Below are 26,994 nucleotides of genomic sequence, written 5' to 3'. Positions count from 1 at the left end.
GCGAGCCAAGAATAGAGAGCAGAGTAGTGTGAATGCAGCAGAAAGTACATGAATATAGGAGAGCCTAGAGTGATGATCAATTAGATGTGAACCACAGACCCAGTAATGCCCCCGCCCAGAGGGATGCATTTCTATTATTTCTATTGTCATCACAGCAGGCCTACCAGGGTTTTGATAGTTTTCTTTTTAAGTTGAGAATAGGCACGTTGCCATTTCTCAACTTAAAAAAACTACAAAGCAAGATGGCCACTATAGTCATGGGAGAAGGGAGCTACACATAGTCCCTTCTCCCTTTCCATTGCGGCCATTGCCACAGTGAGGAAGCACAAGAACACTGGTGTGGGGGAGGGGTGGTGGTTAGGGAACGGTGGAAATTGGGGGCAGCGAGAAGGGGGCGTGGGTATACTTACCTTAACCCAAAACCATATACGCCCAAAACCTTTGGATGAAACTGCCAATCCACCGGGTTGAAAACCTTCTCAACATCTGTAGAGACCACCAGGGCATGCACCACTGATGTATTGTATCCATTATGTGAAGGACTTTTCATGTATCATCTAAGAGACACACATTCGGTTTGGTCTGGGTTGACTAGATCCGGTAGTGCCCTTTTTAATCTGTCAACAAAATCCATGCTGTACCTCCTCTCATGAATGGTCATCATTGCAATGTGCCTGTAAGTGTTGCACTGTTTGTTGTCTTCCCTTGGCTTTGGAATGAATAAAATATGAGCTTGCCTCGTTGTGCTATGGATTCCTGCTACTTGCTAAATACTAAAGTAATTAAACAAGACGTGCCATAGATTTGATAAAAGAGGCCATGAAACGATCCAGCCTGGGATTGTTATTTCCCTCCAATATAGGTAGTACTTCTATTTGGTTAATGGGAGGGTTTGGCCTTCTTGCTGTCTCCTCCACAGCTCAGATGTCGAACGTACTTTTTTTTCTTGCCCATCACTAATAGAAATTTGTGTGCCATAGATTTTCTGATAAAACACCCGAAATAATTGTGTGTATCCTCTTTCCCAACCATGTGCACAAAACACTTGCGCTGCTGTGACGTCAGCCTGTTTGCCAGATCTCAGCCAGCGCTTTTGCTCAGCTCATAAAGACTTTCGGACTCATTTTAAATGGGGCAGAAAGGGAAATGTAAAGGTAAAAGTGAGATGCAATGCTTTTACACCTCCATTTCCCACTCTGCTTAATTCTTGCTGCAGTGACAAGGTGCAAGAGGGGACCTGAGGCGAGATAAGATGCGTGGCTTTGATCCCTACGTGGATACTAACCTGAGCAGGAGGGACAACCAACAACTGAATGCACCACCAGCCTGCAGTGTGTATGACCTGTGACTGTGAGACATTCTGTAAGCAACTTTCTAAGAGCATCTGCACAAGGCATACCACAGCACCTGCTGCATCCCTGTGGCCATGGTCTTTTCTGTCTTGCAGTCAAAGACTGTAGACTACTAGACACAGGGGCACCAAGGAACACTTGAAAGTCTTCGCTGGTAATACATTGCTGCCTAGATGCATGAATCTGGTTCAAATACAGCATATTATTCTGACTGCAAAGCCCCCCTCAATTCTAGCCATGGTAATTTTCTCAATAGTTGGCCTACCATTCCCATTATACCACATGACGTTCTTTTTAACACTGCCAATGCCACATTGCATCTTGCTTTAAAGGAACGGTCGAAAATGACAGAGAAAACGTGACAGCGATTTTACTGAAAGTAATACGGGTCCTGGCTCACCGAATAAGCCCACCTAACGAATTGCAGCTAGAAACAAAAATCAAAAAAGGACTGCTTCTACTTTTTTCTTTTAATAGCACATTTGATTGGTTTTACACGTGCATCGAAATTCAGAGCAGTGTATCAACCAGCAATAAGACCATTACTACCAATCCGCCCATCCTTTCTCTAACAATTGAGTACACAGGTAAGCCTCTAGCTGGCCTCCTGCCATTTGTTCCATATTTTCAAGCGTTTCCTGGGGCAACCTCGGAAGTTGTATATTCTTTCTTGGAGTGACATACACATTTCCACATCTGAGGAGCACTCATAGTTGGGTGACGCCCTTTTCCCTACATCATAGCAAAGTCACGTCTTATCAACACTATTGCAGTGGAGAGGAATAGTTTTTAAAAATTGGTTAAAAGTAGTACATCCCCATCACGGTTGCCAATCTATCATTAATTCCCAGAAGTGACATGTTTGAGGGCATCAACACATTTTATGAAAAAGGTGTCCTCTGTGCCTTTACTCTGTAAATATTGCGGATGACTTGCCGGGTCACACCTAAAAAACATTGTGCGTGCTATGACGAATTTGAGGTTGTCGTCCCTTCTCCCCTAGGGGGAACCCTTCCCCATAGTGCCTGGGCTGGTGCATCCACAGTACAATAGTCCCCCTTGTGGTGGTACATTGAGGGGGGATAACATGGGGAAAGAAGCACTCTATGGTATTGTGGATGACTATTGTCAGAGAAACCCAGTATACCCGATAATCACTTGACACTAGACCCCCCTTCCTATAACCGTAAAAACAAACCATTGCCTAAGAGGGTCATGAGTTATAGTCACCCTACCATTTCCCCAGAAAGTACTGTGACTATGAAGAGCACAACCGACCCAAGGAAGATAAAGAGTAGAAATACTGAGACGCGGAAAAATAGGGAGCCGTTGAAAGATATACCATTGATAACCACTGAGATGAAGAAGATGCACGGATGAATGCAGAGTGACCCGCCGAACCAACATGAGTGGTCTAGACAACTTGGAATAAGTAGTCGGACAAAGAGGAAGAGTGAAGGCATGGACAGTACTCCTAAGAACCAAGATGATCAGTCAAGTTGTTTCCGGCTGCTCATTGGTCAATGTAGAGTAGAAAATAAAGAAGCAGTTGTCTAGTCCTCCCTGGAGGAGCTAGCACAGTGCAGGACGGTGGAAGGAAGCAAACCAGGATGCCAAGCGGGGAGAAGGAAATACCAGGGACAGCCCAGAGTAGAAGGACCAGAAGGCAAGCTGGCAGAGAGACACTCCTGGTGTTCCTGAAGCCTAGACAGCATTTGAAGGTAAGACCGCGCTGACTAGACGCACACTGAGACTGTAAGGTTCCCAGGCAGACCAGAGCCCACTGCAAGGCTCCATAGAGGTCGGGGGAGCACTTGGGCCGGCTGGTGGGAAACCAAATATATCTTCTTAGTCACAGAACCTGGTGGGCATTGAACCAAGCCTGTGACACAACAAAAGAGGCTAAAGGGTCTGGGACCCACCACTGTGTGAGAACAACACAAGTCATCTTCCTTGTGATGGTACTTCTGAGGAAATGGTCCCAAGTATCCAAAGGCAAAGAAAAGGAGTCTGGGAACAACACAGGTCATCTTCCTTGTGGTGGTACTTGGGAGAAGAGGGCTCCAAGTACCCACACACAATCAAGAGGGATCTGGGACCCATTATATGAGAGCCACATTAGTCATCTTCCTCATGGAGTTACTTGGGAGAACAGGGTTCCATGTGCCCGAACATAGAGAAGAGGGGTCTTGGGACTCTCTCCCATGAGAAGAAGGGAAACCACAGAGACTTTTCCTAAGTACCATACTTGGCAGGGGAATGAACCAAATTGGCCCAAACAGAAAGAGAAGGAACCAGGGAAACAGAGTCACAGGAGAGAATTTGGTCATGAGTGTTATTTATTTCCCCCCACCAAGACAGACAAAAGATAAACTAAACTTTAAGTATCTCAAAGTAGGTGTGATAAGTTTTCTCCTCCCCCTACCACAGTGGTGTTGTGGGTTTCCCTGGGGGTTCCCAAACTCGTTCTTTCCACCTTGTGCTCAAGTAGCTAAAGTCTTACAGTCAAGTAAAAGGTGTATTGGAACAGTTCTTCATAGTGATACAATGGGCCTCATTACGAGTTAGCCGATGAGTAATCCTAATTACCGGCATGCCGCTGTGCCAGATTTCCTAGGCAAATGCTTTACCACGTAGTGTAGCCGAAGATATCTTCCCAACAATGTCACTGACTGGCCGCCAAATATCAGACAGACTGAGACATTCTTTGAAAGATGGAAATCCACGAATAGTCCGGAGGAACCCAGAAGACGCCCCAAGGATCAAACAGCAAGGGATGTCAGCCAACTCCAGTAACCTATAGAAAACACCCCGATTAATTAAAAGCACAATGCAAGGCAACAGTCGTAGAATACTAAGTATTAGAACCAACCTTTTATGGTAGGAAAATAGGAGCCGGTAAGAAGTACAAGGAAATCTATCCTCCACAATTCTGCGACAAAGTAAGCAAAGACAAATATGATAAGAGGAGGAAATCCTAAACCTTCGAGTGAACAATGTGTATTGTGTATGATGTACCTTACCATGGACCCCAGGAAGTCAGCAAGAGAGGTTAATCAAGAGATGCCGTATCCAGTAGCAACAGCCCAACTGTGCCCGACGACACGAGGACGCCTTCGTAGAGTGACTAGTTCCAGGTTGAGAGCCCGACGAAACGAGGACGCACAGAAAATACAGCCCAAAGAAGTCTCTAGTCCAAGGTGTATGTCTGGGGGAAAACGGTAAAGGGCTGAAGTAACGCTGGGATACAGGCACCTTGCTTGAAAGGTCATAGTGAAGAGAAGGTCAAACAGGTCCGGTACACTTGATCCGTAGGGAGCACAGAAAACACTGCACAGTACGAGCAACACACGAAGCAGCCAAGGAAGTAGCCAGGCAATCCAGGAAAACGTTCTGAGGTTGAGGAGCCAGAGTTCCGAAATAATCCAGGCAAACAAGCAGACAAGGACAAGGCAAGGACAAATCCAAAAAAATGAAATCCAAGGTCAAGGCAGCAGAAATCCAAATGGTTAACGAAGCAGGAAACAAAGCGCACTTCCGCGTAAATCAGAAGTGCTGAATCCAAAGCAAACGGGGACTAAGTATCACCAAGTCACATGACAGGAATGTGAACGTGATGACGAAAACATCACGGGCGCCACAGTTTCCAGGCCAACCGCCAGGAACGCCCGTAACGTCCCATATGCTGAGCCTTCTGGGAAATGTAGTGTACATTAGGATTATGTGTAAAACGGCACAGGTTCTTATGCAGAACGAGGCGTTTAGCAGTTACGTGAGACCTTGGTGCGAAGAGAGTGTGTTTCCTGCTATATTGCGAGGTATCTTGTAGCTTAGCAGAGCCCCTTAAACCCTGTATGTGTGAACGGAGCCTAGTGGTAGGTGGATTCCTAACAGTACCCTCTCCCAAAGAGCGCCTCACTATACGGATAGACCAGAAATCAGAAAGAAGAGCAGGTGCATGTATATTCCCAGCTGGTTCCCATGTGCGTTCCTCCGGGCCATAACCCTTCCAATCCACCAAATACATCCTCACACCCCTCCTGACCTTAGTGTCCAAAATGCCACTAACCTCATCAGAATTCCCAACTGCCACTGGTCTAGAACAAGGAAGTAGCCGAAGATTTGCATGTACAGGTTTGAGCAAGGACACATGAAACACAGGGTGAATTTTCCAGGAACTAGGCAAAGCAAGCCGAACAACCACAGGCTTGATTATGGCGGTGATTTCATAAGGACCAACGTAGCGTGGTTGCAAAGACGCACGTCCAGGTAGGCGAAGATGTTTAGTAGCCAACCAAACTTTCATCCCAATTGAATAAGAGGGAGAGACAGAACTATGAGCATCAGCATAAGACTTGCAACGAGCCTGAGCTTCCACAAGATGCTGCTTGATGAGCTCATCGGTCCTTTTTAATCCGTTGGCACAGGTAGCCGCAGCAGGGTTGCAAGGTGTCATTGTCAAAGGATTTGGAAAGGCCCGAGGATGACGACCATAACTAGCGAAGAAAGGAGAGGTACCCGTAGCCGTATGAACTGCGTTATTGTAGGCAAACTCAGCCAATGGTAGGGCCGACAACCAGGAATCTTGATGATGAATCATCAAACAACGGAAATACTGTTCCAGAGTAGCGGTCGACAAGGACTGTTTACTGTGGTAGAGAATCCCAAACATGATTTTTCACAATGAACCGAGACAAATTCAATGGTGCCCAACCCCCAGTCCACAATAGGGTTATGCCGCACCAACCAAGGTAGACCTAAAATCATTAAATATTGAGGTGCGGCTATCAAATCAAAATGAATGGTCTCAGAATGTACGTTATTCGTAATCATATGTAAGTCCACTGTTTGTTCGGTCACTAGACCAGAGGCCAGTGTGGAACCGTCGACAGTATTGACCTTTTCAGGATGGGACTTAGAGACAACAGGGATACCCAAGGCCTTGGCATATTCAGCATCAATATAACTGCCAGTAGCACTTGAATCAAGAACAGCCGTAATATCCCATTTTGCACCGGAAGATATGGAGCACCTTGTGGATACCAAGAAAGGAGCTGTGATACCTGGGTCCAAAAGACCATTGCTCGGGAGTCAGACCCCTTCTACTGCCAAGCTTTGGCATTTCCCGACTTCTTCGGTTTCTTAGTACAGGCTTTCAAAATGTGATTGGGGGAGCCACAATAAAAACAGAGGTTGTTTTTTCTCCTGTTCTCCCTTCTTGTGATAATGGACCCCTGACGGCCCCAATTTGCATATGCTCGCTTTCCGTGACAGGAGAAGCAGAAGTAATCGTAGAAGGGGGTAACGAGTTCTGCGTTCCCCTTTACGTTCCGCTCTCCTGGCATCAATCTGAAGAACTAAATCCACAAGTTCTGGAAAGGCAACTGGCACAAATGGCACAGTGGCAAGAACGTCCTTCAGGGAGTCAGATAGCCCTTTATAAAAAAAGAGCTCCCTTCTTTTCCTCTGGCCAGCCAGTCTCAGCAACTAACTGATTGAACTTGGCTAGATATGATAGAAGAGGTAAGGTTCCTTGTTGTAACCCCAATAACTCTAGATCCGTGGCCTGGGTCTTGTATCTTGTGTCAAACACTCTGCTCATGGCCTGGATAAGGGCGTCGCAATCAAACAAGAGTGGGCTTCCCGACTCCAAAAGCGGATTGGCCCAAGATGCTGCAATTCCACCAAGATGGGAGAGGAGGAACGCAGCTTTAGTTGTGGGATCCGGAAAGGACGTGGGTCTGCACAAAAAATGCAATCGACATTGATTTAGAAAAGACCTGAATGACTTTGGATCTCCTATAAACCTTTCCGGAGGAGCCAGTGGGAATTGCGTGGTCATGATAACTGGGCCGGTATTACCTAAATTGACCGAATACAATTGACCGAATGACCTAATTGGTCGAATTTTAATGGTCCTTATTGACCTTTTGCACAATTGACCTTTTATTTTTTTTATATATATAGTGGGTTGGTTTAGTATTATAAATAATACAAGGGGTTTGGGTGGGGGGTTGCAGGGGTTTTGGATTGGGTGGGGGGTTGCGGGGGGTTTCCCCCCGTATATATGTACTAATTGACCTTTAAAATTCAGTCAATTGTGCAAAGGTCGATTGTCATTCGGACAATTGTAACTCGGTCAATTTGTATACAACCACTGGTCCCGGGTTCTGTGGCTGGAACCCAGAAGCCGCGGGTTGGTCAGAGCCTGAAGGCATAGCGACAGGGGGTTGCAATCCTGCTTGCAAGGCGTTAATACGCTGTTCCGTATTAGCTTGAGCCGTAGCCATATCATTGTGTGAATCTGCAACCAACTCATGGGTTGTGCTAGGGTGTCTTGGATTTCCATTTGAGGCATCTGATTATTTCAGATTTCCTCGGCAAATGCTTGACCACGTAGTGTAGCCGAAGATATCTTCCCAACAATGTCACTGACCGGCTGCCAAATATCAGACAGACTGAGACATTCTTTGAAAGATGGAAATCCACGAATAGTCCGGAGGAACCCAGAAGATGCCCCGAGGATCAAACAGCAAGGGATGTCAGCCAACTCCAGTAACCAATAGAAAACACCCCGATTAATTAACAGCACAATGCAAGGCAACAGTCGTAGAATAGTAAGTATTAGAACCAACCTTTTATGGTAGGAAAATAGGAGCCGGTAAGAAGTACAAGGAAATCTATCCTCCACAATTCTGCGACAAAGTAAGCAAGGACAAATATGATTAGAGGAGGAAATCCTAAACCTTCGAGTGAACAATGTGTATTGTGTATGATGTACCTTACCATGGACCCCAGGAAGCCAGCAAGAGAGGTTAATCAAGAGATGCTGTATCCAGGTAGCAACAGCCCAACTCTGCCCGACGACACGAGGACGCCTTCGTAGAGTCACTAGTTCCAGGTTGAGAACCCGACGAAAAGAGGACGCACAGAAAATACAGCCCAAAGAAGTCTCTAGTCCAAGGTGTATGTCTGGGGGAAAACGGTAAAGGGCTGAAGTAACGCTGGGATACAGGCACCTTGCTTGAAAGGTCGTAGTGAAGAGAAGGTCAAACAGGTCTGGTACACTTGATCCGTAGGAAGCACAGAAAACACTACACTGCACAGTACGAGCAACACACGAAGCAGCCAAGGAAGTAGCCAGGCAATCCAGGAAAACGTTCCGAGGTCGAGGAGCCAGAGTTCAGAAATAATCCAGGCAAACAAGCAGACAAGGGCAAGGCAAGGACAAATCCAAAAAAACGAAATCCAAGGTCAAGGCAGCAGAAATCCAAATGGTTAACGAAGCAGGAAACAAAGCGCACTTCTGCGTAAATCAGAAGCGCTGAATCCAAAGCAAACGGGGACTAAGTACCACCAAGTCACATGACAGGAATGCGAACGTGATGACGAAAACATCATGGGCGCCACAGTTTCCAGGCCAACCGCCAGGAACTCCCGTAATGTCCCATATGCTGAGCCTTCTGGGAAATGTAGTGTACGTTAGGATTATGTGTAAAACGGCACAGGTTTTTATGCAGAACGAGGCATTTGGCAGTTACGTGAGACCTTGGTGCGAAGAGAGTGTGTTTCCTGCTATATTGCGAGGTATCTTGTAGCTTAGCAGAGCCCCTTAAACCCTGTGTGCGTGAACAGAGCCTAATGGTAGGTGGATTCCTAACACACTGCTACCGTGTCTGTGAACTCCATCTGCCGGAAACACCAGCTGATTCCGTGTTGGGGTGCATGTGCATTCCTGAATGCCGAATACGGTGACTCCTGCCCGCAGATAATTCCAACAACCCTTCCCCAAAATGCCAACACCTGTGACTCTGAATCTGGCATCACGCTCTCGGGTCCACCAGCACCGGTAACAACGGTGCCGCAATTATTGTGACCGGAAATACAGTGATCGCTGGAACAGGAAATTGACTGGCGGTCATTGATAAAATAACAATCCATTGTAATCCTCAGAGCACAGGACAAATACCCATATCGTGAGCACATATTTTGCTAATTGAACATGACATCAAGAGTCAGTGTAACCTGGAGGCGGAAGCCACGCTTTAGCAAGGCCGAACTAAACATGTTGGCGGACACCATTGTTGAACATGCAGACCAACTATTCTCCACCGACCAACACAGGCAGGCACAGGTCAGAAAGAAGACCATCTCGGAAGAGGTTGCACAGAAAGTAACAGCAGTTGGCACAACCCTCCCGCACTGTGCATGACTGCCACAGAAGGTGGGATGACCTGTGACTGAGGGTGCACAACTTCCTGCCGGCCCAGCGCAGCCAGGGCATGGTCACAGGTGGTGGCAGGGCATCCCCCATCCACTTGCGGCCCTGGGAGGAGACGTGCAGTGTGCTGCACCTCGAGTACATTGAAGGTGTTGGTGCTGCGGAGGCAGAAGCCATGACATCCGAGAAGGTTGGTGAGTACATGTAACCCCAATGTCACATAAACCTCCCTGTCCACCCTGCATACACTACAGCTGCAAAACATGTCAAGTGCCTTTTACCAATACAGCCCTGCTGGCACGACACTATGGGTGACATAAATCACGAACTATATAATTTCAACATAAAGACAACATCGGATTGAACACATAGTGTGGACTATTATTATTATATATATATTTTTTTTTGTGCTATCTGCATATGGATTTGTACAGTGTAGACAAGCAGTTTGTGAATACTAGTATCAAGCGCAGAAGAAGTATCGCAATATTTGATTCATTTTCACTACAGTGTGAACCCATGTGGAGGGTTCTCAGATTGCGAGACTCCCGCTGCTGATGTTGAACTTGTGCTAATTTTTGCTAATAGGTTGGAGAATAGCGCACGGATTCTAGTATCAATCCACATTAATTCTAAGGTCCTGCTGGCAAGACACCCCACACCTGCAACCTGGTTGAACTCAACAACATACACCTTGACCCCAAACCTCACTCAGACCCCAATAACACATAGAACATAGCATAGGCACCCTTTATCACCAACATAACATACTCCTGCTGGCACTCAGACACACACCCACTTGCCACAAGAAAACTGATGTATTTCTGCCATGCTAGTCCAGGCACAAAGTTACATCAGTGCAACGCACCTACACCACCAACAAATTACCTGCGTCAGACTCCAAGGAAACATGTGACTTCCTCGTCCCAGCCAGCTGGACCCATGTGCACAAATGTCCATCGATCGCTGTAAGTGCTACAGGCAGCAGGCACATGGGCACCCCATCCATGGCACAGACCTACACAAGATGATATCACACAGCTTGTGTGCCACACTCCTAAAACCCTACTCAGAAATTACAAGTACACCACAACAGCATCTACGGCACACCACACATATACCCGCACAGTATCCATGACACAAGCATGTGTACACCATGCCATGTCCCCCGCCATGTCCCTGACACAGCACTGTCACCAAAAAGCCAAAGTATTAAAGTCTACCTCATCAATCCACACTCTTCACTGACGCCCTGCCTTTCTGACTCCCTCTGGCACATCATCTGGCAATCAGGATGCCCATCCCAGAACATCAAGGGGCACCAGGGGTTGATGCTGAAGGACTGCCACCACCTCAACCCAGGACTCCAGAGCCTCAACAGGCAGACATGCAGCTGCAGCCCCAGCTGTATCTGTCCAGCAGCAGCAGGTCCCTGTGGTCTCTCCTGCACCACCACCGCAGGCCCCTGTGGTCCCTCCTGCACAGCCACCGCAGGCCCCTGTGGTCCCTCCTTCACAGCCACCGCAGGCCCCTGTGGTCCCACCTTCACAGCCACCACAGGCCCCTGTGGTCCCTCCTTCACAGCCACCACAGGCCCCTATGGTCCCTCCTGCACAGCCACTGCAGGCCCCTGTGGTCCATCCTGCACTGCCACCACAGGCCCCACAAGCTGCAGCAGTGCCGCCACCACCACCTCTGCCACAAAGCCGTGCACATGCCTGCATCAGAGATGACTCTGCGGATGAGGGTGGTCTGGAAACTGGAGACATGACATTGAGGAGCCCCTGCTCTTCAGCCCCATGGGCCCAATTAGCCTCCAACATTCCCCCAGTGTGAGGGATATTGAAGGCCACCTCATCAGGATTGAGCAACGGTAGGATGCACTCACATCCCTGGTGCAGTAGCACCTTCAGGAGGCCCAGCTCATGCGGGAGAGCATGCAGGCCAGTGACAGGCATAATGCACGTGCACTTGGTCGATGCACACGTGTCATTGTCCAGATGTCAAGGAGAGTAAGGGAGGGCAACAGTGTGATGTCTTCCATTGCTGAAACAATGTCCATGTTGCTCCAGGCCTTCCTGGACTGACGGCCCATGGCACTACCACCCGCTCAATCTACAAGCACAACACCAGGTAGTTTGTGCAGAGCAGCCCAAGGTGGCATTCCATGCGGCTGTCCTGCCCTGCACACAGCCGCACACCAGAGCCTAAAAGTGGACAGAAGTAGGTCATGGACACATACGTGCCCTCTCTCTGACTTGTGCTAATGTACATAGCAAAACATGACAGGAGTTGGCCAGAGACAGTTGGGGAGGGTGAGTGGGGAAGGATAGTTGGGGAGGGGGAGTGGGGAGAGATAGTTGGGGTGTATTTATTTTTAAATTTGTGTATTGGCATTTATCATTTTACAATTTTGCATGACATTTTGCATGCCAGTGGTTAAAGGATTATGAGCATCACATAATAAAACAGTAACATATTAAACAAAACAACATTAACTGTCTCCTTGTTTTGTCCCAGCGGGGTGGGTCCTTGTTTACTAGCATAAAGGGAGTAGCCGGGCAGGGGGGGAAGTGGGGGCGTTTGGGTCAGTAGGGTCCCGTTCGGGTTGTCTCTGGATTCCCCTGAGACATTGCAACTTTGGTTGCAGATCAGTGTTATTTGGGTTGTTTTTGTTCATGGGGGCTTATCGTCTGAGGGGTGAAATATATTTCCCGTAATTTCCTTCCATGCTTCTAGTGTCATGCTCGAGACATCTGTGGATCTGGCAATGCTGTCCTCCCATGCCTTTGTTTCAGCGTTCACCCACTGCTCTAGTTCTTTGTACCATGTTTTATGTTGTGCTCCTGCGGGCTTCTTCCAGGACATTGCAATAGTTCTTTTTGCTAGTATGCACATTTTATCCATTAATTTTGCCAGGTGTTTGAGTTTGGATGGTCTGGGGTATGTTCCCAGGAGACATTCGTCTGGGGTCCATTTGTACATGGTCATGCCAGCCTCTTCACTTGTCTGTTTTATATTGTCCCAGAGGGACTGCATCTTGGCACATTCCCAAAACATGTGGAGTAGGACCGCTCTATCTGCCCCGCACCAAACACAGTTGGGTTGTATTTGTTTATTGAATTTTGCCATCTTGCATGGGGTTAGGTATGTTCGGTGCAGCATGTTTAGTTGTATCAGCCGGAATCTATGGTTTCTGGACACCGCTTATGGGAACGTTAGCGCTCTGTCCCATTCCCCATCTGTTATTTCTCGACCCACGTCTACCTCCCATTTGCTTTTCATTTCCGTGCTCTGTGGGTTAGGAATGTCACTTAAGTGGCAGTATATTTGGGACACTGGTTTCCATCCCTCACCCAGGTTATATAGCAATGTAGTTAAGGGGTCCGATTCAGGTTCTTCTGGCCATGTTTTCCATTTGTTTCACGCAATGGTGCGTAACGTTTGATACCATAGGAATTGTCCTATGGGAATGCCATCTTCTTCCTGTAATTTTGCAAACTCCTTGAAGGTGCTCTCAGCACACAAGTCTCCCCAAGTGTAGACCCCTTTCTTTTCCCAGTGCCTGATGTGCTGCAGGTCAGTGTCTGTTTTGCATAGGTCCGAGATCATTGGTATTTCTGGGGAGTGTGGGTGCTTTAGGTGGGTAAGTGCCTTTGTTCTGTGCCATATTTTCCTTCCCAGGGTGGCTAAGAATGGTGCGTTTCTCAGCTGGTGGTGGGGCGCCCAAATGAGTTCCTTTAGTTGTATCAGGAGATCATGGATTATAGTAGGGGTGTCTCGGATGTGGTGTTGTCCGCTAACCACTTGGTCATGAAGCTGTGCTGTGCTGCCAGGTAATATTTTTCTAGGTTTGGGAGTTGAATTCCCCCCTGCCTGTATGGTAGGACCAATGTGGAAAGTGCTATCTTGTGTCTGCCCTTCTCCCACAGAAATTTGCGGATTATCGCCTCAAGCAGGCGAAAGAAAGGAGTGCTGATGTAGTAGTGTACATTTCGAAACCCATATAAGAATCTGGGGAGGACAATCATTTTGATTATAGAGGCTCTGCCCATCATTGAAAGGGGGAGTTTTGCCCAGAAACCCATTGACCTGCGCAGTGCAGGGATTACTGCCTTTGTGTTGTGCTCATGCATTAGTTCAGGGGTATGCATTATTTCAAATCTAGGGTATATAAATGCGGTGGTAGCCCACTGTATCCCCACCAAAGGAAGTTCTTCTATGCTCTTGCCCTTTAGGCCTGCCAAGGGGAATAGGCAGGATGTTACCCTGCTAAATTGTATGCCTGAGACCTTAGAGTAGTTGTCTAGAACGTCTAGCATAGTTGGCACGTTGGAATGTGGATCTCTGATATATAGCAGTACATCATCCGCGTAGAGTGAGATGATGTGGTCTACTCCTCCCAGGCGTATCCCCGCATCAAATAATTGCTTCCTAAAATAAATGGCGATGGGCTCCAGTCCCAGTATGTAAACATGGGGGATAGCGGGCAGCCTTGCCTGGTGCCCCTGCATATGTCCCATGCCTCTGATACATATTTCCCAGTCTTTACCCGTGCTCTTGGTTTGGTGTAAAGTATTTTGATCCATCTAATAAACCCCTGGCCAAAGCCAAATCCTTCCAGGACGGCCACCAGCCATTCCCAATATATGGAATCAAATGCCTTAATGGAATCTAGGGATAGCAGTGCGTATGGTTCCGTGTTTGTGTCGGTTTGCTTCATGACATGTTGCAGTCTGTGTAAGTTCATGGTTGTGTTTCAGCCCGGTACAAAGCCGCACTGATCCGTGTGTGCAATATCTCCTATTAGTCTAGATAGCCTCTTAGCTAGGATTGTAGTTATTATTTTCACGTCATAATTGAGCATGGCTAGTGAGCGGTAAGAGTCGCATTTATCAGTGGGTTTGTTGGGCTTAACGATCGGGATCACAAGGGTCTCTCTCATACTTTCGGGTAGTATCCCTTGCTCGTGTGCTTCTTGGACGACCTCATGTAGCAGGGGTGTCTCATACGCTATATAAAACTCTGTGGGTAGCCCGTCGCTCCCGGGAGCCTTGCAAGTGGCCAGGGATTTGATTGCTTCAGCTATATCTTCAGTTGTGATGTCTGTGTCTAGGGTCTCGGATTGTGTGGAGGACAGCCTGGGCAATCCTATCTCTTCTAGTGTGTCTGCTATGTGTTCCCGAGGGACCAGGTCCTTGTGAGAATATAGGTGTGCATAAAAATGTTTGAAGGTGTCATTTCTGCTCTTTTGAGTTTGATGCATGTTGCCGTCTGTGTCTTGTAGTGCTGTGATTGTGTGTCTGGGGTGTTCCTTTTTGCATAACCAGGCCAGTAGTCTACTCGGCCTGTCAGCTTCCATGTGTGCTCTGTTTGTTTTAGTAGTATAGTCAAATTTAGCCAGCCTATTCCATGCTGTTGTGCATTTCTCTCTGAGTGTTTTAAGGTTGACCTCCCTCTTATGGGTGTTTATGGGGGTGGCTTCCAATCTTTCAACCTCTCGCTCCCACTGGTCTAGTTCCACTCACAGCTGTTTCCGGATGCCTCCTGCTTTTGTTAGAATTTCTCCCCTTATTACTACTTTTAGGGCATCCCACATTGTGCTCATGTGGTCGACACTCCTCATGTTTACTTCTGTGAAGTTATCAATGAAGTCTTGTAGCTCATCTTTGAACGCCTGATCCCTCAAGGCCTCCACAGGCATTCTCCACACAGGGATGGGGGGGGGGGTCTAGGGCCGGTATGGTTCCATTCTACCAGGAGTGGTGAATGATCTGAGATGGTTCTCCCTAAGTACTGGGCCCCTTCTATTTGTGATAGGTGTTCCTTGCTTATGAAGACATAATCTAATCTTGTGTGCGGGCCATGTGGGGACGAGAAGTATGAGTTGCCTCATGTTTCTGGATGCAATTCCCTCCATGTGTCTGCGAGGTCTAGCCTGTTCATCATTAAGGTTAGGGCAGCTGTAGCCGCAGATGGGCCTTTTAGTTGGGGCAGGGACCTGTCAAGATCCGGATTATGCACACAGTTAAAGTCTCCCCCCCAAATGAAAAGGCCATTTCTATACTGCATGATTCTGGCGTACATTGTGTTCAGGTGCGCCGGGATGTTGTTGTTGGGGAGATAGCAGTTCACTATGCATACCTCAATTTGTTCGATATGACCCCATATTATCACAAACCTGCCCTCAGGGTCTTTCTCAGCCTGCACTGTTTTTGGAGGGGTGGGTCATTTCTCGTTCTCACGCGTGGTCCTTTGAGCTTCTGTCCGATGTTGCTATCTTTGCGGTAAATTCCGAGTGCGGTCTAACTGTCTGTTCCATGCTTTGTTGTGGGAGCGTCCTCAGTATAGTTGGGGTGTATAGTATTGGGAGTGAAGTCATTTCACACTTGTATATATTTTCTTATCACAAAATATAGTTGGTGTTGAAAAAAAATAATGAATGGACATTGATTTTTCAGTGTGAGTGATTTTATGTATGTGCAGTGCCCAGTGCACAGTGCGCTAGCTGGCCTGTGCCACATGTGTGACAGGTGATTAAAAGTAGTGCTGTATACGTTCATCTCATGCGACACATCCATCCATGCCATCACGACGCTGTGCCAGCTCATCATCACTGTCGTCCTCAGCCTCTGGTGAGTGCATGTCCATGTCAGGGGGCAGGGAGACGTTGCGCATGATACACATGTTGTGCAACATGGCAGAAGTAAGCACTATATTTCCCACCTTTTCAGTGCTCTACATTAGAGCTCCCCCGATCTGCTCAGGCACTGGAACCTCGCCTTTAACAGACCAAATGTCTGTTCAATGGTGCACTGAATACGTTCATGTGCATGGTTGTATTCTTGCTCGTGGATGTTGTGTGTTTGCCTCATGGGGGTCATCAACTATGGCATCAGAGAATAACCAGCATAACCTGCATGGGAGCAACAGAAAGTGTACAATATCATACTTCTGCCCATATCATGTTGGCACAAGCTGTATAGTGTTCATTTGAGAAGACAAACATGCACATCCAAAATGCAGTTTGCTAGCTTATGTCCTATTTCTGGTCCCAGAAATGCACTTTGTCAGTATGCGTGTTTGGTGTGTGGTGTGCAGTGGCATTCACATGGCCCATTCACAGACAACATGACCTCTGAACCTTTTAGTACAACTGACACAAATGGAAGTGCTGTATGTGTCATTATTGTGTTACAAAAAAATTATACAGATATGTCCATGTACTAGGGTACATTTTGATTTCTAATGAGATGCATGTGTGATTGTGTGGTTCTAACAGGCAGGGGATCTGCCCAATTGGTGTGCCGACAAATGGTGTTATGTGGGTGGGAGCATAAGTATTCCCAATCTGTGCATCAGGTGTTGTGAGTTTGGTTGACTGTCTTTGTGCTTCTTGTTGTCACTTTGGTGATTTGTATTCTGATAATGGTAATTCTTATGTTCATTGCTGTATGGAATTGATGTTGTGAGGCATGCACTGGATTTTTTTCAATAATTGAGACACACCGTTCAAGGCCTTACACTCAGGCATGCTATTACTCTGTTGCACCTTGAGTAACACCTGTACAGTTGCACGTTTGAGGCACTCACAACACAAAGTAGTTTTGTCTCCCCTTAACTTTTGTTACTTTACCTGTTGTAGACTTGTTGCAATTCATGATCCTTGCACTTATTCATGGTCTACCTTCCCCTTTAACCTCCCTATCCACCCTCTATGCAATTTCATGGTGTCATGGTGTTTTAGTAATTGTATGAGTGCATAGAAGTAGGAGGAATGGATTGATGCATACACTGTACACAGCCGGTGATGGGTGTTATACATGCCCATAATACAACAGTGCACATGCCCTTATAGTTAGACTCACCCAGCAGTCAGGTAAGCTGTGGTGTTTTCTGCACCCCACCCCCAAAATTCAACACTGCACACGCCCTTGTAATTAAACTCCCTCAGCAGTCAGGTAAGCTATGGTCTTTTCTGCCCCCCGCCCAAATTCAACAGTACACATGCCCCTGTAGTTAGACTCACCCAGCAATCTGGTAAGCTATGTTGTTTTCTGTCCCCCACCCCCAAATTCAACACTGCACATGCCCTTCTAGTTAGATTCACCCAGCAGCCAGGTACACTGTCCACCGTGATGTGCAGCGTGGAGTTGCGCAGCACCATGGAGTTGTGGATAGAACCGAGAAATCTTGCGTAGCAATGGATGATGATGTGGCGGGCATCACACGCCATCTGCACGTTCAGTGAATGATAAAGTTTTCTGTTGCGGTAAAATGCCTCCATACATGCCTGGCCACCAGCTCCACATGTGTGCCATCCAAAGCACCGATGACGTTGGGCATGCCTGCTAGACCATGGAAGGCTATTTTCATGCTATTAACCTGGTCAGCAGTCCTGGGTAGGCTGATGTAGTCTCAAACGTGACACAGGAGTGCATCAATGACCTGGACAGGACACGCCAAGAACAGGATTGTGCGATCCCATGCAGCTCACCAACAGTGTGTTGGTATGTGCCTGTGGCTAGGAAATGTAGCACAGACACTAACTTGAGCAAAGGGGTGGGGGGTGACTGTGCGGATATTTATGAGGCTGACCAGGTCATCATGGTGTCTTATTGGCGCAGGGTGTGGATCTGGCCTTCGCTCAGGTTGAAAGGTGTGGCCATTAAGCGTGAAATTGGTGGCTGTGTGCCTGGTGCAACCTGCTGGACGTTTGGGTTTTGCTGGCCCATGATGGCCCTCCTTCTCCACAAGCACCTCTATTGCATTCTCTGCCTCCCTGCCTCTTCAAGTAATAGGCCTGCAGGCATGGCCTCTAGTTCCAGTGCTGCAACTGCTAGCATTGGGGTGTTGTAAGGTGTGTGGGAGTGGTCCCTTTGTGCTGTAGCACTGCTCAGTGGGACCACCTGTGCTGATTTTGTGCACCTGTGGCATGTTTCTACACACCTGAATCTACTTAACGTCTGGCCCACGATGCTGGTGTTAACGGCATCGTATTCACGTTGCTACCGGCATGTCCATTTCGGTAATTGCATGTCCGTGCAGCTCGTAATGTGCACTTACTAATACTATGCTGGTATCTCAGGCATGGCTGCCGCATCTCGCCGCAGAGTCCGGCAATGGTGTTGCCGGACACAGTGGGCCTCATTAGAAGGTTGGAGGTAACCATGCCGCTTTTAGCGGCATGATTGCCTCCATACCGCAATCCGGGCCCAGGTTCCTCGAATGAGGAATTACCGGGCCATCGCAACCTTGGTGGACCCGGTAATTCCCCGTCCGAGGAACCCGGACCCGGTCCATCCCCATTCGAGCCCCCATAGGGCTCAATGGGAATGGGGATGGAGCTAACAACGGGCCCATTAATGACGGGCCCGTTGTTAGCTCCATGGTCCCCTCGCGGGACCCGGTAAGGACGCCTGGTTTTTCCAGGCGCCCATTGCGGGTCCCGCGAGGAGACGTCGTAATAGGGCGGAATGGGTTTACCGGCACCGGCACCTTTAGCGGTGCCGGTAAACCCATTGCGCCAACCATCTAATGAGGCCCAGGGGGTCACTTACAGTGCCGGTGTTACCGGCAACCAACTCAGACGAGGCTGGTCCGGATAAAAGGTGCCGGTACGGATTTAGCGGCAACGCTGCTTCCAGACCGGCATACTTTTAATGAGGCCCAATATCTCTATCAGGATGTGGATGGTCTTTGAGTCATTACCTCAGCTGGCTGGTATTTTGCACTCCCTTAATTCTATGTCTATATATCTCTGAAATCTCAGGAGCCCTCTCTGACATCCTAACTATCCTTCATCTTTACTTCCTGTCGGCACCTCATCCACCTCCTGTCAACCAAGCCTGCAGTTGCCCAAAACAGTCTGTTTGTGCTTTCCTGTTCTTGTGGTCTAGGGTGCTGTGCTCCTCACTTCTCTCTGATTTTGTTCTTTCTGCTAACTCAAACCTCCTCTTGGAGGTTAGCATGCATTCCTCAATTCCTCAATTGATAACACCTCCTTCCATTGTTACCATCTCCTCCTGAAATGCACCCTCCTCCTCATTTGCTACTGTTGCTACTGAAATGCTCCAACCTCCTCATTAGTTGTTACCACTGCATCCTCTGCTGTCTCCCATCCCACTTCCAACTCCACTTAATTAGGTCTCGTATCAAACTCTTACCACTATCTCACTGCTTACCACAACCTCATCCAACAGCCCAGACTGGGACCAGGTGTTTTTATAGTATGCTTCCTCCTCTCTGTGGGTGGGTCTTCTAGTGAAGAGCTGCACCTGTGGTAATTAGGTGAGGACTGTGATTGGCTGTTTCCCTGAGGTCACCTCTGCATGCTCTTGGTTCCAGAGACTGGACCAGGCCTATAATTCACCCAGCCATAATTTTGAAGTTTGCTCTTTCTCCCTACCAGTTCTGCCTTTCAGTAATGAACTCTTTGTTCATTTTACCATGTGTTTTACTGGATTTGGCAAACTGGGAAAGCTCAGAGGATACTTTTTTTTACTAGGTTTTCAAGAATTAGCAATATTGCAACCCCAGCAGGGGAATCCCTTTTTGGGAACAATGCTGCTGACATGCTCCTCACCTGCATTACATTTTCAGCATTCGGAAATTCTCACAAAATTGTATCCACAGTTCAGCACCAGTATCTAAATACTTGTAACTAATGATGAGTGGTGGATCACCCTCTCCCATGAAGGGAAAGCTTCTTGTACCGACATTATGAATATGGATCTGCTCAGGGTAGAGCCTTGAACTCAATAATTTGGGTAGTCGGTATACTACGTTTACTCTGCAGGGTCTCCCAGGCAGCTTGGGTAGGTGAATGGCTGTCAGTATTGGGCTATGCTATTGGACTACTAGGGTAGGAAATGTCTAGACTTCTCAGACTGTCCGGCGGTGTGCTATTCTATCTGTCCTCTATCATGTGACAGAGACCAAGGTGGGGTGACCAGAGGTTCCTTCCCATACCACTCTGAGGACCAGCATCCACTGTTTTGGAGAAGTGCTTGGCCTCTGAACCACCACTTTGCTAGTCCTCAGTGCCAGGCAGTGGTACTTTGTCCCAGGGAATTTGGATGTGTTAGCTGGGATGGCTTCTAGCTCAGATATGGTAAATGTGTTTGACTGGTCCCCACTCCTGGTTTCTATTTCCTCCCCCTGCTACACTCTTACCCTGTCTTCCTGTCTCTGACTTGGTTAAGGGAACTGTGTCTGGATTGGCTGATGCTTCCCGCTCCGGATGGATTCCTGTACTGATGTGGGATATGGGTCTGGCTACTCTCACCTCCTAGTTTATCTGTTCTTAGCTGTGCAAGAGGGGAGACCTTGGGCAATGAATGGTTCATTCATTGTTGAGCCTCCTTTCTTACTTGAGCTACCTTTCTTCCCCTCTGTAGATTTAGATGGATTCCTGCATCCACACAAGGACAGCCAAGCATATAGACGGTCTAGTTTTAGGGGACTGCAATTTCTCACTTCTCCTAAACAGATAGTAGCTGTAGAGTCCCTGCTTTCACTGGAATAAAACAAATATTGTGTTTTGGAGAGCGAAAGCCTGATTTCCTTTCTCCCATATTGTCTACTTGTCCCAGGTATATGCCTCTGCAATCGACTAAAGTTCTAGAATCAAGGACTTCAGTGAAACTGTATATGTCTTCATGGGTTCCTCTGCTCTCTCTGGATGAGTCATGAAAACGTATTTGTGTGCCTCATTGCCTATTCAAGTTGCTTGAGCAAGTGCCACCGGGACTCTTTTGAATCAAGCGAGTCTTAATTTTCTTGTACCACTAGATGGGTACGATTTTAGTACACCTGTGACTGTCCTTGCCCCAAGCCAATAGGCAAGTGAGGGGGACAACAGGGTGTACCCCATTCCATCACCAAATTGCTCATCTGCTAACTTGGGGAGATCTCTCTTAGAACCAGAAGGGCATTTATTCACAGCTGTAAAGTGAATACAATAGCATGTGCCATGAAGGGGGAATGCCATTTCAACCAGTTGGCAGTACAAGTTTTCTTTATCCCTATTACAGCATGATCATAATACTGATGTTGATGATTCCATTTCACTTTAAGTTGTTGTTATGTCTGAAGGTATTCTGAGAATGAGTTGCTCTGAATCCTTCACAAACAATATATACCCTGAAGATTGTCATCATTTCTCATTTCATGGATTAAAACATGTCCAAGTCACTTGTACCAGAGAAACTTTGTGACTCTCGCCTTTTTATTTGTATTGTACTTTAGTTTACAGTTGAGGGAGTATTAATGATATTCTATGTCAGTGCATCATACTTTAAAAACATAATGTATTGACTTTCAACCCACAAAAAGAAAATTTTAAATGTGGACTTTGTATTGGGACTTTGTAAAAAGTGATTCCAATTTATGGCCAAGAGAAAGGACAGCATGAAGGCAAGACTGACCTTGGCCTTAGAGTGGATTGCTAAAGGGCAGCTAAGGTTGGATACCAGGAGGTTCTTCTGGTGGAGCACACCAGGCCCAGGGCTTTGGAAGGTAATGTAATAGGCCTGTAGACTATTTTAGAAAGACTGGGGCATTCACTTACTTGGCTGATGTTGGAACTACTTGAGATCCCTGCAGGCTATTTATGGTAACATTCCCTAACCATACCTCTGGCATATGAAAATGAATACTTGGTATCAGAGAAGGAGAAACATTCCAAGGCAGGCCCACAGATGACTCTAAGGAACCAATATGTCTCCATAACTGACATCTAGGTAACACAAGGGAAGCCAGGGTTTGCTTCAATGATTTTCCTCAATGTTCTTCCAGGCTCTTGATCTAAATGCATGGTGCAAACATGCCATAGACAATGGTGACAGCATGATAGTGGAAAGTAAAAGTTAAAGGATGTCACCTATGGTCTGGGTTTACATGTAGGTGGTTGGTATTAGATTGGACCTATGTGTAATATGGGTAATAGCACCCTCAAATAATCCTTTAGCATGTGCTGTCATTTTAATTCCTAGATGAGGGACCACCCACTTTCTATAGATGACAGTAGGGTTAATGTTATCACCAAGGCACACTTTGCCACAAGCTGATGAGCATGTGATTACGTTGGGGCGGCTCTGTTTCTGACAACCTTTAGATTGACATATAGTTGTTGATCAGATTGCCTTGAAAAAAGGAAAGTAATTGCCAATAGAGATAAGTGCAAAGCAATTAAAGAAGCTTCTTATTGTGTTTTGTGGCAGTGTTACTTGTACTATTTCATTTTGAGTTTGTGCTGTCCTGGAACAGAGCAGCAGCATTAAAGGCAGAGATGGAGCAGAGCAGTGCTAATGTAGCATATATGATGATTTGCAAGAGGAGACATTAGCTAGGAACAGAGCCCGGGCATGAGGAAAGGAAAGAACCTAGTAGTCCCCACTGGCACCGATGAGTCTGACTGAATGCATAGTGCAAAGACCCAGAATCAAGGGAAAATAAGTGCTCAGACTGTCACAACCCCTAACCAAGCAGGATACATCAAAATGGCTCAGGTAGACTGAAGTAGTCTGCAACCTGCGACTCTCCAGATGTTTTGAACTGCAAAGCTCATGATCACTCACCATTGACTATGCTGGCTATGGCTGATTGGAGTTGTAGTCCAAACCATCTCAGGAGACAAAGAGTGCAAACACACTAACTACAATGCAGATCTGAGCACCCACAGGCCTCCACTTATCCAATTACAGTGCCATGGCTCTTGCCTGCCATTGTAGACCCAGTTGCAGCACTTCTTCTTCAACTCTTCTGGCTCTGTAGTCTCTGTTATGATGGTGTCATAATATTCTCTTTAAATATCTCCATTTCAGTCCCTATATAACGTTGGCCAATGTTTTGAAAACAGCCTTTGCTTCAGTGGACCCCTATGGAATGTGTTGAGGTTATATTTGCAACATATACAGAGGTATTTCTTCTGGGTGCCTCATATACTACTGTCTAAAGCAATAATCCCACCAACTCTCAGCACTTATATTTCTGACACTTCTCTCCTGCTCTGTAGCATAGGTGTAAAAATAGCAAAGCTAGAAATGAGCGTACTTGTTGAGTATCCTGAGCGTAGTAGGTTATTGTGCTGTGGCCGTAGAAGCCAGGGATTGGAGTACTCTGCACTGTTACTTAGTGCAGTCGGCACCTTTGAGCAACTTTCCTTCCACATATCTTTGAATTTGATAGAGGTTGCTTTCTTAACTTGTAAATTGTGGAAACAGGGGGCCCTTTGGCTTGGAGCTTACAGATGAGAAGCAGAAGGAAACATTACACAACTAGATCCTATTGTGAAAAATCAGACAAATTTGTCATTGATTCCCTGGGGAAAGCCTTTTCCCATGTAGCCAGGGAAGGGCAGAAGATATCTGACTCCAACACTGGGGGTCGCTATCTGCTAGAGGACCACATGAGGGGAGAACAACCTAGGGAGCGTGGAGGCAGTTCGCCATGAAAAATACATAATGACACCCCCTTTGGAAGGGCTAATAATTGTAGTCCTCGATATCCCTCTCAAACCTGGTATGGTATGGTATACGGTGCAGCAAAAGATCTTTAAAGCCATGGGCAAATACATCTTGATTCCCATGAATCCAATGGCACAAGGAAGGGGATAAGAGCATTGCAGATTAACAACAGGAAGCATGTCATGTAGTCTAGTTGTTCTGATCAGGTTACCCATAACGGGAAGTTTAAAATCTATGGCAAGACTGAAAGATGGAGAACCTCCTCTCCTGATGCGATTCTGGAAGCAGAGGGGTCGTGGCATGCAGCGGAGCTGAAGAACGGTCTGGAAGACATTGGCAGGAGACACTCGAGACCGGGAGGACCACTGCAACAATAAACAGAGTAGTGGAAGCTTCAACGTGAATGCCGGAGCGGTGAGAAGACCAGAGAGTGCAGGAGAAACTGCCATGAAGGTAAGGAAGATTGCTTCAGTGAATGCCGAAGTAGCCAGAAACTACTGACAGGCAAGTAAAGGGGGAGACCGGGACACTTTGCTGTGTGAACTGCACAGTGATTGAGAAGGGAGGACTCCGGTCAGAGAACGTGAACAAAGGAGCTGGGACATTTAAGCGGGCAATAATTGTGTTGCAAGCAAGAAATTGGGAAAACCAGCGAATCCTGAGCAGTGGAAGTAGTTAACAAGAACAAACATTGACAACAGCCAACAGGAGAGGGGCAAGAACCCAATATTGGTGGAAGGGAAAACTCTATGAAGTTTGGCAAAGTCCTGATAGTAGAATGTACCAGGAACTTTGAAAGTGGGTCTGTGACTCACACCCTAATTCACAAACATATGCCAATGAGAAGCCCTGGCAGGAGAGTATGGCAGACATGTGAAGAGTATATAAGACTGTAAAGTATAATAGAAGCAAGCACGAGTAATACCTGACAGGAGAGTATACAGGTACATTGTTTGGAGAGCTATGAACTGAGATGCTGGAATAAAACCTGGCATGAGAGTATACCAGGTGTGTTGTTTTGGAGAATTGTGAATTGAGATGCTTAAGTAAAACATGGCAGGAAAGTACACCAAGTAGACTGTTTTGGAAGACATTAAAGCTGCACATATTTGGGTTATTCCATCAAGGGAGGAGAAGCAATCTCTTCACCCTGTGAAATCTGCAAAAGAGAGGAAATTATGTTCTTTGAGGGAGAAGGAGCAATCTCTTAGTGTTGTGAACTATATGAACTGATGTATTGAAACTTGTGGCTGTTAAGAGAGGAGAAGCTATATCTTGAGGCTGCAAGCCTTGTGAAGAAGAGGGAATTATATTGTATTTTGTGGCAACCAGGGAAAACCAGAAGAAAGTAGTTAATCAAAGTTGTAGATGCTCAAGTATGGGGTGGAGGGTTATCCCACTTTCTCTAGGGCAGAACGATGACAGGAGGTGCAAATTGTAGCTTCTGACGAGCTGGGGAAACAAGACACAGTGCAAACGTACAGAATATGAGAATATAAGACCTGTTGATATCTTGAGACTGTGTGTTATAAAGGAACTGTGAAATTCTAGCAAATGGGAACCCATTCCATAGCCTTGTGGAACATTGGTTGTGTGTTTCCTTTTTGCACCATTTTGGAACTTTAAGTTGAACTTGCAAAGTAATGTTGTGAGGATGCAGCCTAAAGACCATTCACCCTTTCACTTTATGATTAGTTTAGAATGTAAGAGTCAGCTTAGGCTTTGGACACAGGACAGAGGAATTCTACTTTTGGACATCCTGACTTGGACACTAGTTGTTTTGGTTGAAGGAGGGAATACCCTCTTAGCTACAGGGAAATGTAGTTGTTTCTCCAACCCCTTCTTCTTGAATAAAAATATATAGCAATCAAAGTACACCTTTGTGTCAGATTCTTACTCATGACCCTTCATATACGGTGTCAGGGGGGGGATACTGACTCAACTCATAGAAAATGGGGAACCCACAAAAAATATGCCAAGTGTTTCCTTCCTCCACTGCCCGTAATAATCAAAATAAAATAATTTTAGGGAAGTGAATATCAGTTATAGGTCTTCCCTGGTGAACAGGTTCAAACCATAAAGAAATGAATCCTAGAAAAACTTCAGGTTCCCTTGTATAAACAAAAACTACTTTTTAAAGGGCGACCATTAGTAAACGGATCCTCTCGTACTTCCCAACAGTAAGCTAAATTTAGTCATCCAACATATATCTCCTTTTCTTTCTATAGGTTCTCTATGGATTAAACCCTGTCTCAAAAAATCTACTCTCTTTGGTTCCCCACAAAAGAGAGAAGGTAATCTACCCAGCCCAAGAGTAACTCTACTACAAGGGACCACAATCTACGAAACTGAGGAAACCATCCAAAAGTTTGAAGACGTCCTCTTTTTTGCCAAACCCATGGCTATATCACCAGAGTCCGGCATCCCCGAAAATGGGGAAACCATCCATGAGTTTAAAAAAGAAATGTTCCCCTTCATAGAACCCTTAACAATAACAGAAAAACGTGAAGGCCTTGTCATAGAAGCATTCCAGGACAAAAACATGATAACCTTAGAGACCTTGTTGGAAAAGCTGGTCATTCAAGCTGAATATAGATTTACAGAGTGGTTTAGAGATGGTCATAGCTGCTCAACGGAGACCCTCTTCTCCTTCATGGGGTGTTACAACCTTATAACGAGGGAGAAGACCTAGGACATTTGTTCATTAATTTTGAAAGATTGGCACTACAGTTTCTGTGTGGGGATACATAAAATACCTGTCATCTCGCTCCCCTTTTGAAAGGCAAATTACAAACCTCCCAATAGGTATTAAATCCTCTTGATAGCACATCTTTTGGCACAATCACACAGTCTCCAACAAAGAGTTGGACAAACTGAAAACTTGTATAAACTGATTCAGTGGCTGTAACTGATTGCCTTTTACTGAGTGTCACATTTTACTGAGTCACATATT

The sequence above is a fragment of the Ambystoma mexicanum genome, chromosome 6q, assembly GCF_040938575.1.
Source record: "Ambystoma mexicanum isolate Mex_15411 chromosome 6q, UKY_AmexF1_1, whole genome shotgun sequence".
Lineage (NCBI taxonomy): Eukaryota > Metazoa > Chordata > Amphibia > Caudata > Ambystomatidae > Ambystoma > Ambystoma mexicanum.
Note: the sequence above shows the minus strand (reverse complement) of the source record.